Source organism: Plutella xylostella, chromosome 8 (genome assembly GCF_932276165.1).
Source record: "Plutella xylostella chromosome 8, ilPluXylo3.1, whole genome shotgun sequence".
Lineage (NCBI taxonomy): Eukaryota > Metazoa > Arthropoda > Insecta > Lepidoptera > Plutellidae > Plutella > Plutella xylostella.
This window is the reverse complement of record NC_063988.1, coordinates 4,985,304-4,995,943: the sequence shown is the minus strand read 5'-3', so window position 1 is coordinate 4,995,943 and position 10,640 is coordinate 4,985,304.

The following is a 10,640-nucleotide window of genomic DNA, read 5'->3' as shown; positions in this document are numbered from 1 at the left end:
TCAGTGTCCACGTCTCTGCACCACACGTCATCACTGGCAGGAGGCACTGGTTGAAGACTTTTGTCTTCAGGCTCTTAGGAATGGCCGAGGAGAATAATAAGTGACGAAGTTTCAGATTATATAAAAAATATAAAATAGCATATTTTTAAGTTATACGATATAACTTCATATTTAAGAAAAATATTTAAAATAAACATACAAATACGCGTATTTTTAACTCTGTATTTGGGAGAATATCGACCAGTTACAGGCCTCCCGCCATCGCCAGAAACATGTAGCGTTCGGAAATCAATCACAAATCGCGTCGCTCACTCGAACGCCTGCGGAAACTAACTTCGTTCGGAAACACTCGGCGTCGGATAAAATTATATTTCTTCCATAAACAGCTGCTGGTAAGGCGCCTCGAAATGTTATTGGGAGAATTGCCGGCTATTTAAGTATAAGCATTATTTATGTACGACTTTGCGAAGGAATATCCGTATTAGTTACACAAGTGCGTTATAAATGTATTCAGCATTCATACAAATTAAAAACAAGTGATTTGATCAATGAAAAAAATAAAAGTTGTATTTTGTTTGAGTATACCTTTGTAAGAACCGGGTTCGAATCCCGGTGGAACTTCTTTTTAATTAAATTGAAGCTTGTACCTGCCCTCGGAAGCGCCGAAGTGTTTTCATGATAAACTTTAGTACAGAGCTGCAACAAATCTTAAACTACTTACAATGGAAAGAAACTCCCGATGTTGCTCAATGCTTTGCATTTTAAAACTGTTTCTTTCAACGTTTTTTCACTGCCTAGAAAATACATATCAAATTTATGTCATGTATTTGTCATGTATTTCTCATTTTTTTATTACCCTTGTATTAATTATAAGTAAAGTTATCTTACCTCTATTTATTGTGCAAGTCAATAACATTTCTATGTAACTATTGAAATGATGTATCAAATCATTTTAATATCCGAAAACACAAGTATTAAAAGCTTACACCAAGTTTAATCCGATGTTTTACAACTAATACGTAAGCTATGAAAAGTTCTTGTAATAAACAGGTGCTTCATAACGGGACCGTAAGCACCGTATATTTTATCGGGACGCGGACCTTTGCAAAATATCCCACTTTATGGACACAGGACACTCGAGCATTTCTCAAATGGATTACAAACTTTATCTGTGGACACAAAGTATGACTATTTATTACGTAGTTTATCCACTCCATCGTAGAACAAAGAGCAAACGAATAGTATAAAAATTATAGCACTGTATTCAAGGTACAGTTCTCAACTTAACTCAGCTTCGTACAATCCAAAGTGAATAAAAATGGTAACAAACCATTTTACTCAATTCGCCAACGCGACGCGGTTTAAAAGTTTCAATCTAAAAAAGGAAAGCTTAGTGGACGTATCATGAACTTTTTCCCGGTATACGTTAAAACTGTCAGCGAAAAATTCGGCTTTCCTAGCTTTAAACCTTACTATTTATAGAGGATCGAAACATTTTGTGGTGAAACCAACCTATATTTTTTATTTAGGTATAAGAAATTTCAGTAACGTAGGTACATTCGAAGATGAATGTTGAGTTACATAATATTCATATTCTAGCATTATGTTATGAAAACCTAGGCAGTAGGAAACAGCACTGGCATTTCATTTCACCCAACACTGTACCGTCTTTACACTGCTCAGTGACAGATACCACAATGTCGTTTACGTCGCGGCACTGTCACCGCAAAAACTTTAATGGTTCCTTTTATCGACCATTTACCGGCTGTAATGGGGGTGCTTTTGTTCTTACGCGGCCTAATCTTTTAAGCGCTTTAGCTAAGTAGATACCCAGCACGTGAGTGACAATGTAACAGATTGTTTCATAGTGCGACTGACACGCCTCGCGCGAATAAAAGGGTGGTCATATTTCATTGGCAGGATGGGAGTTGCCCGTTTAAGTTCGCTTGCAACTTTCGTGTGTAATGGTACACATAGAAGTTAGGTAGCTTTTGGTGATCTTAATGAGGTACCCATAATACTTATAGTTTGCGGCATTTATAGTTACGAGGTGACTTTAAAGAATGATTTTAACGGAAGTCAGTCATTCAAGGGGTCATTCGCAATACGCTTTGGTTCTGGAACTTCACAACTTCGAAAATACGCGAAAAAAGTTGAGCTGCTTCATAAATAAAGTTTTTTTTGTGATTCTTCAAAAGCATCCATAGACCAACGCGGACTCGGGAAAACCATCAATGTTCAGAATGACGACCTCATGTCGTTTAGGCTTTGAGAAAGTACTAAGTACCGAAACTAGTAGAAAAAATTTCTCTATTATTTCTAGCTCTTCATCCCTAACGGCAAATTCTCAGAAAAACAACTCATATCTAAAGCGCACTAAGCTATAATAACATATAAGGGGTCTCTTTTATTTTTATACGAAACCCCGAGTGGACTACAAATCAAGATAGCAAGCGGCGATAGAGAAGACAGAAATATTTACACATTCGACCCTCCATTCCATTCGAACACTATTATTGTAGGTGCCTATTATACCTCCGTGGACACTAAGATATGGTAGTAAGTTTCATCAGTAGGTATTTTCTAATAGTTTTATAAGTCTGGTAAAGCGTAAGATGGTGAAAAGCTACCGATTAATAAGTGACAAATCAAAAGCTCGAATACGCTGGAAAGCGTCACTACGCGTAAATGTAGCAATTGGTATGTTCGTCCTATTTGTCCAATAACACTCGCTGGTTCTGAAGTAGTATGCAAAGTTTGGCACTTTAAAAAACTTTCTTCTTTATACATCATCATGATATTCATGATAATTATTATAGTGTGTTGCGCTCCTATGACGGTATACCTAATAATAATAAAGGGGATTTAAAAATCGAATTCTCTGTTCGTAGTAGTAGCCCAAAGTAACTTCTTTAAACCGATTCAGTTTCACGATACGGTTTCTGCAAAATTGTGTCGAAAAACTATCGGCGCGTGAAAATGTCAGAAGGAAAACTGTGAAACATGTCGACGCCATCCGTCATCGGCCGCGGACGTCAATGGCGCTAGCGGCGCTCATTAATCTTAGTGGAATAGAAATGCTAGTGACATCTGCTGCCAAAATATAGAACTATGCCAATGCTACTCTACATTTTGTAAAAGTGGTTAAATAAACAGAAAGGGGGCTAATACCTAGTCATTCTGAAAGTTTGTTCTACGACTTATGGAAACAGTGTAAATAAAAACAAAATAGGTAGGCTGATCAAAACAAAATTTAGGTGAAAAATCAGCATAAATGTTGAATAATCATTGATCACTATCACTACAAATGGGGGTTATTATGATACTATAAGATTTTGCACTACCATAAAAGATTATACTATTATGTAAGGCGCCTAGAGAGTCTAGAATATAACATATATATTTTCAAGGCAAAATCTATACTTATAGTTATAGTAAGTAAGTACATAATATATAACAATATAGATTTTATGAATCGCTGATTCGTGCTCCTCCGGTTACGAAACAAATGTGATTCTATCGGACGGGAGAATCGGACGGCGTTCTTGGAGGCTTTAAATACGATCCAGATAAAAGTGCCCGCTATAAGAGTATCATTTGTAAGGGGATCTAGTTTCAGGAGTGGACGGTACGACGCCATTTGTCCGAGTGAGCGTTCGGGGTCCAGGCACAAATCAAAGTAACAGGCGGCAGCAGTGAGAACGGATCGCCGCACATCTAGCACGGCTAACACCCTGTCTCGTGCGGAACCCTGCCGTAGTTGCGATATAAGATCTTGTTACGATCAAGGGAGGGATTTGCGACTTATTTTGTAAAATCTAAGGTTTACTACTATAATCCTACGTTCTTATAATGATGCTGAATAACCCCAGAAAGTTCCAGAACGAGTTCTTTTCACGCTATCAATCAACAACATAACAAAATAGACGCGTCTGCCGACCGCCGCGTCAGTCAAGGCAGATCCGATGGCGCGGCGCATTGGAACAAAATTAATCGGCGTAAGTTCGGCCATTCTTCAAACTGCGGAGCGACGGACGGCTCACTCTCCCGTGATTAAGTTCGGAATAAGGCAATTCATCGAAGAACAACTTTATTACTTTCAAGTTTTCCCGTGAATCCGTCGAGGGCCCAGTTTCGAAGGCACAATGGGCCCAATTATAACGAGAAACATCGAGATTGTAAACTTGGGCGTATACAGGATGTAACATGAGCGATGGTCCTGAAAAAATCTACCGCATAATCGACTGTTTAAACTGAACAACTTTACTTTAACATAGAATAGAACAGGTATGTACGGAAGGATGTGGATGTTTCATGGTTGTTAAAAAAAGGTTTTCGGCGCAACACGGGTATGTACCACGGTAGCATTTATGTCAAATTTACATTGTCATTTACACCCTGTACATAATGTGTATTGAACTTTCCTAAGCAAATGTGTACAAAGCTGAAAGGTCTAAACATTTAGCGAATCTCCTATTTATATAGTTAGTCTGAATAACAAACTATCTCCACGGTATTCCACATGATATTTTCCTTCACCGTAATAATTGTACTTAAATTCCTTATTACTGAAGAATTAATTAGTACACGGCCGGATATGAACCCACGGTCTCTCATGTCTCCCACGAGTTCTTATCCGCGACCCCACCACGAGTTTAATAAAAAGTAAATAAATCGAAATCATTTATTTCAAAGGAAGCTGGTAGTGTACTCTTACTGTGACCTGTTTCTTCTGGGGGTGGAATTAGCGCGGAGGTGGAATTGCCCCGGATCGTTACGTTGACGATCTTCTTAAGCGCAGAGTGATTCAATGGCGCTTTGTTTTATGAGAGCAGGACTAGCTGGCAGCTATTTGTCATAAGATTCAACTAAACGGTGCCCATTATCTTAGCATAAAACGACGTTCAGGCAAAATGAGTATCAGTCGACAGAAATGAATATTTCTCTCAATATTCTAAAATGATTTCCATATGATCCTTCAGGAGAGCATAAATATTTTTACTACGCAAAACAAAACTGTTTGAACTTTATTACGCTTAAAAAAAATGTTATTTATATTTTTAATCTAAAAGATTGATGAAGCAACTACTAGAGGTAGAGCAGACTTTAAATTACTTACTCTTCACTTCAAAATAATAAAAAAATCATAAATGAAAATAATACGACTAGGTGACTTTGGCCCTAACAGCATTAACCTCTTTCGTCACGAATGTTCCTCAAAGCGAAATCACAATCCTTTGAATGCTAACAAACGCATATTGCCCCGTCGTTTTGCTGCGGCAACCGTGGAGGCAAAACTAGAGAAATACCACTTGTACATACTGAGAGTCTTTATGCATTTTAAGGGTGACTCTACCCTCTGCTTATAAAGCCGCAGAATGCGATGGAGTAGAATTGAAAATAGAGCCCTTGTTATTTCGAGGACATGTGGAGTGGAATACAAAGGGGGGTACATTGTCTCTGGCACTCGTTACGAGGCTCAGACGGCCTGATAACAAACCGCGGATCTCCGAGTTTACCTCCGCTCCATCCAAATGTTACGTGTAACGGTCTGTTTACCGTGGATCCAACGTCACAAAGTCGCAATCTCTCAACATTACATGTTACATTTTCTTTGGAAACTTTCTTTGACGTCTATTCATTTTTATTGACACACAATCCGCTCAACTTCGGTTAACTTTTACAAATATGAAACCGTCATAAAACTAATACGTATATAAAAAGGTGCTAGTTGACTCACGTTATTAGAAACACACGCGACAACATTAAATCAAATGGAAGCTAGACTTGTCTGTTAATCTACATGTTGCGTGCAAAATTCGCAATTACAGTGACGATATTAAGCTGGGCGTAATCAAAGGGTGTTTAAGGTAGTAGGTGTATCGTTTGGCTGACGGCTTTTGGCTTTCAGCATTCGTGTGACAATACTGTTAAAGCCTGTAGTTTAATTTAGGGCGCTTGCCGCATTTAATTATGAAGGCGGGAGGGAAAGCCGTTCATGAATATGTGCTTGTGGAATTTAGAAATGATACTTCGGTGAGGTGTGTGATATTGTTGTGCTACTGACATTTATCTGCGAATTATGCCTCAATAATATACTTATCATGATAATTGGTAAGTAATTTTGTAGGTATACTTGTATAGGAAGATAATTCTTTATTGCACCCAACCACAGACATTACAAAAAATTATGGGTTACAAGAATTTATAGGCGGTCTTATTACGAAGAGTAATTTCTACCAGACTACCTCAGAGGAGAAACAATTTAATATTGATTGGAAAGTCGATGTATTCCTTCAAATGGGTTTTAGCATTTCCAGTCGATTGAACCCCATATAATGCATTATCCGAAACTCAACCATTTCTGAGTTATAAGTTTTAAGTTTTTTTTTATAGGACTTTTTGCCTTTAAATTGGAACAAAAGTTGTTCCTTTCGTTACTGAGAGTTTATCCGCCTATGCAGTAGTTTTGGCTTCTTGGTCATGCCTTAATCGATTTTAGATTGTAATATGTCATTTTAAAGCTTATAAATTGAATATGTTTTTAAGCTGTAGTGCCTGAAAATTTTTCAGATAAAATTATTTATTAATTAAGCATTTTTGTTTTCACCTTTTGAAACATTTTCTTATTGTTCCTATTATTTTGAAGCACTGTGTCTAAATTAAGTTGAATATTGCGCATTTAATGATTATAATTAGTTGACTAGGATGTCACTGATGCAAAACAATCAAAAAGGTATTAAGTAATAAAATGGTTAGTTTTTTTTAAATATTTTGCTTTTAAACATAAATTTTGGCAAAATTATAAAGAAAACTTAAAACTTAAATAACTCAGAAATGGTTGAATTTCGCATAATGCATTATGGGTTTCAATCGACTGGAAATGCCTTCGACTACAACCCATTTAAAGGAATACATCGAATTACCAATCACCCTGTATGTATAAATAACTACAAGAAAAGGGATAGATGTAAAAAAATACAAAAAGAACATTATACAACAAGGAAAAAAATATAAGTACTGTGTAATTTACCTAGCAAATGTTAATAATATAAATAAACTATCTACATAAGTACATCATAACTTACCCCGAATTAAGTGGTTTTGGTTTTAAATCTGGGTCGGAAATACTGTAAAAAGTGCAGCTCTTATGTTGCATTTTATTCGAAAGCTATCAAATCATTCAATGTAAATTCACAATGCGAGTCTATATTCAGAAAATACCAACTCAAAACTCACCGTGTATCAGTCATGTCGCATCTGCATTTCAATTCATACGAGGCGTTGCGTACAGTAGGCTCAATAAATCATTAGACAATATGCGCTCTAAATGTCGGCCACTCCCGGGAGATGGCGGCACTGTAGCCGGCAAATTGCAACATGGCGGATACAATGTCTTGAATAAATCCCGTCGCTGTGGACACCCCATTGTGTTGAGGCTGTGATGAGAGCATTGTGGCGCTTCCAACGGCTTTCTTTACTCTGCAAGCGAGGATTTTTCGCAAAATATTATGTACTTATATGTACATAACTCAAAATGAAATGGGTCAACAAGGTGTACAAACTACAAACCAATGATTTTAGCAAAAAAAAATATCAAATCAAAAAAAACATCCACTGATTTTTTTTGTTTACTAGTGCGATCATAATTTTGAGAATTACAGTGCATAAAGAATTTCAGAATTTTATGAAATGATTCAGAATCGCTCCCAATATACATACAGTAAGTAAAACAGTATCGAATGTAACATTTCGTAGTACCTAAGTATTTTTTTATTGGTAAAATGAAAAGCTATATTTTAGGATGAATGAAAAACGCATGAAATACAGCGAAATTGAAAATAGGAGTGACACAAAGGACAAGCGTATTAATTACATAGACCGGCAACCCGACCGCCGCCGCTGCCGCCGCCCGCTGCCCCCGCGCTGCTCGCACGCCCCCGCTGCCCGCACCCCCACTGCCCTCACCCCCGCTCTGTCCGTGCCCTGTGCTCCCTGCAAGTTGAGCTTAATCACATCCATATTGTTACGTTATTAAATGAAAAAGTGTTGCGAGCAAAATAATGAAATCGCAATATTGTTGATCCTTCAATTTCCTTTATGGCCGGATAAATGAAACTCTCTGTTAATATTTTTTCGCTTTCAGTGTAAATGAATTTAATATGTCCGGACAGATGGCTGACGTCGTGTAGCAAATGCCGACCGCGTGGCAGTCAGTGTGGTCACGAGTTTTATTACCGACGCAACTTTATTACAAATGTTTAACCGAGTTGCAAAAATGAAATATTTATGTGTTAAATAAAAGATTTTTCGCATTGTGGCCGAGGCGAGAAGCTAAATAAGTATTCCGATAAAGGCTTTCAGGAGATCAGCTCGTTCCATTTTCGGCTCTCTAATAAAAGACTAAACGATAATATTATTCACCCTTGAATACATTGCTTTGGATGAAAAATGCATCAATTTCTGTAAAGCTTCATTTTTAGAGCGTGTAAAAAGCGGGTTTAATGGTGGAGTGATGGGATCAGCGATATCAATTTACAACGTCGATTCTGGAACAAAGTCCGAGAGATGCTCGGCCGGAGTTCAAGCGGGCGATCACTCAATGTCTAGAATAAGCCCCTGAAATGCGTTCTAAAACCTGTCGGCCCACAGCCGTGCCTGCTTGGTTGTAAAAAATAAAAGCTTTTACACAATTACATAATTTATTTATACTTTTATTACACAATCCACTTACTTAATAAGTAATAGATGTGAAATCATAAGGACTTAATGCTAAAAGTATTTCCTGCCAGTTGACCTGCAGGAGTTTCAGGACCAAGTAGGTAATAGGCTAACCAAAGAACTTGCTGAGGTAATGAGCCCGAACCAAAGACTTGAAAAACGCTCAAAAGGAGGCCTTCCTGATAAACTGCCAGGTATATTATAAAATAAATTTTATACTTATGTATTTAGTTAAATAAACAAATATATAGATTTCTACTAGGGTTTCGTTTTTCCCGACCTTTTTCTGTTCCCGGGAAACGGGAATTTTTTTCAAGATTTCCCGGGAATTCCCGGGAAACGGAAATTTATTTTAAATGCTTGGTTTTGCTATTTTCAGGTATAAAAATTCTATTTAAACACTTACAATTAAATCAAATATACTTTTATCACTCGTATAGGTAGAAAAAAGCAACAGTCAGATAAATTAACAACCAAAATTATAATGATTTGTTTTACATGCCAAATCATTTGTTTTTCTTAATTGTTAATTAACAATAACAAAGGTATTATAATTAACAGTTTGAAAATAATATTATTATGACATTTAAATAAAATAGAAAAGTAATTACACTTAAATGAATTATTTTTTCTAAAACATTAGTTTTAGAAAAAATAATTCATTTAACGATTTTCGCTCAACCTACTTCTTATTTTGTATTTTTCTATGCGTTACACTGAGTTGCAGAAAGGATCTTTAAGTTAATGTCGGGATTAAATGTATTGTTGCCTTGCTTTGACAGTATACGGACAGAAAGAGACAGACATAGATTTATTGTCGACATTAGTTTAAAGTTTAGGAACACGGGAACGAAACCCTAATTTCTACCAAATATTACAGACTGCTTGACTGTACTTGTTGACTCTTGTGTGTAAGTACCTCAGCAGCTAGATCGTCGCAGCAACCAGGTACAAATCTGCAATATATTAGTAGCTGAGCGTCAAGTAAACAGGAGCAGGGATTAGGAAATTAGTAGCGTAATCAGTATCGTGTCGGTGCTCTGACACACATTGTAGCTTCAACTGGCGTGGCGGCGGTGCAGCCATCGTCGGGTACACTCGGAACACTAATTAGATACACAGATTACCACCTACTGTATCATCAAGTGTAGTGCTTAGTCTCTAGTTGTAATAGAAATTACCTATTTGTAGCCAATCTGAATGATTCACCTTACACATAATTTAATTATGTAAGTATAGGCGGCGTTAAAAGTGGTGATTAGAAAAAACAAAAATTTTGGGTACCTATTTCATCTACATTATGCATCATCATCAAAATCTCATGGTACTTCCCTTTCCCGCCACCGAACGCCCAAAGCCGTCGGTCTCGTCACTCGTCCCGGGCGGGCGGCATCTCACGACCATAATCCTGTTTACAAATAAAACGAATTACCAATTCTGCTTATTCAATCTGAGCCCATGCGAGTAACAAAATTCACATCTAATTAATTAAAAAAACACAACACTTAACTCAATTAGAGCGCGTTAAAAAGCTTTACGTCGAACCGGACAAATGAGGTGAAAATCCAATATTTTCGCATTCCGCGAACAAGTGAGTGCATTAGTCGATTTAAGACGCTCAGCGCGCCACGGCCCATTATTTTCACAGTTCGTTTAGCCTGCACCAGCGGCCGCGGTAATTTTTACTTAGCTCGGATCCAGTGCTTGTTTTGCCCCATGTTAATGGACCACCTAATAGGTTGGCGCACGATTTAAAAGATATACGCGGCGAGAGCTGTGCTTTAAACTCTTGCACCTGCACGTTTATGGATTGGGAGGTTAGATTTATTGCGCCAATTGAGCATAGAATATAGGAAGCTTCCTGCTGCCGGTCTAGTGCAGCAGTATGTCTTCACTTCTTCACCTATATTATTTATTCG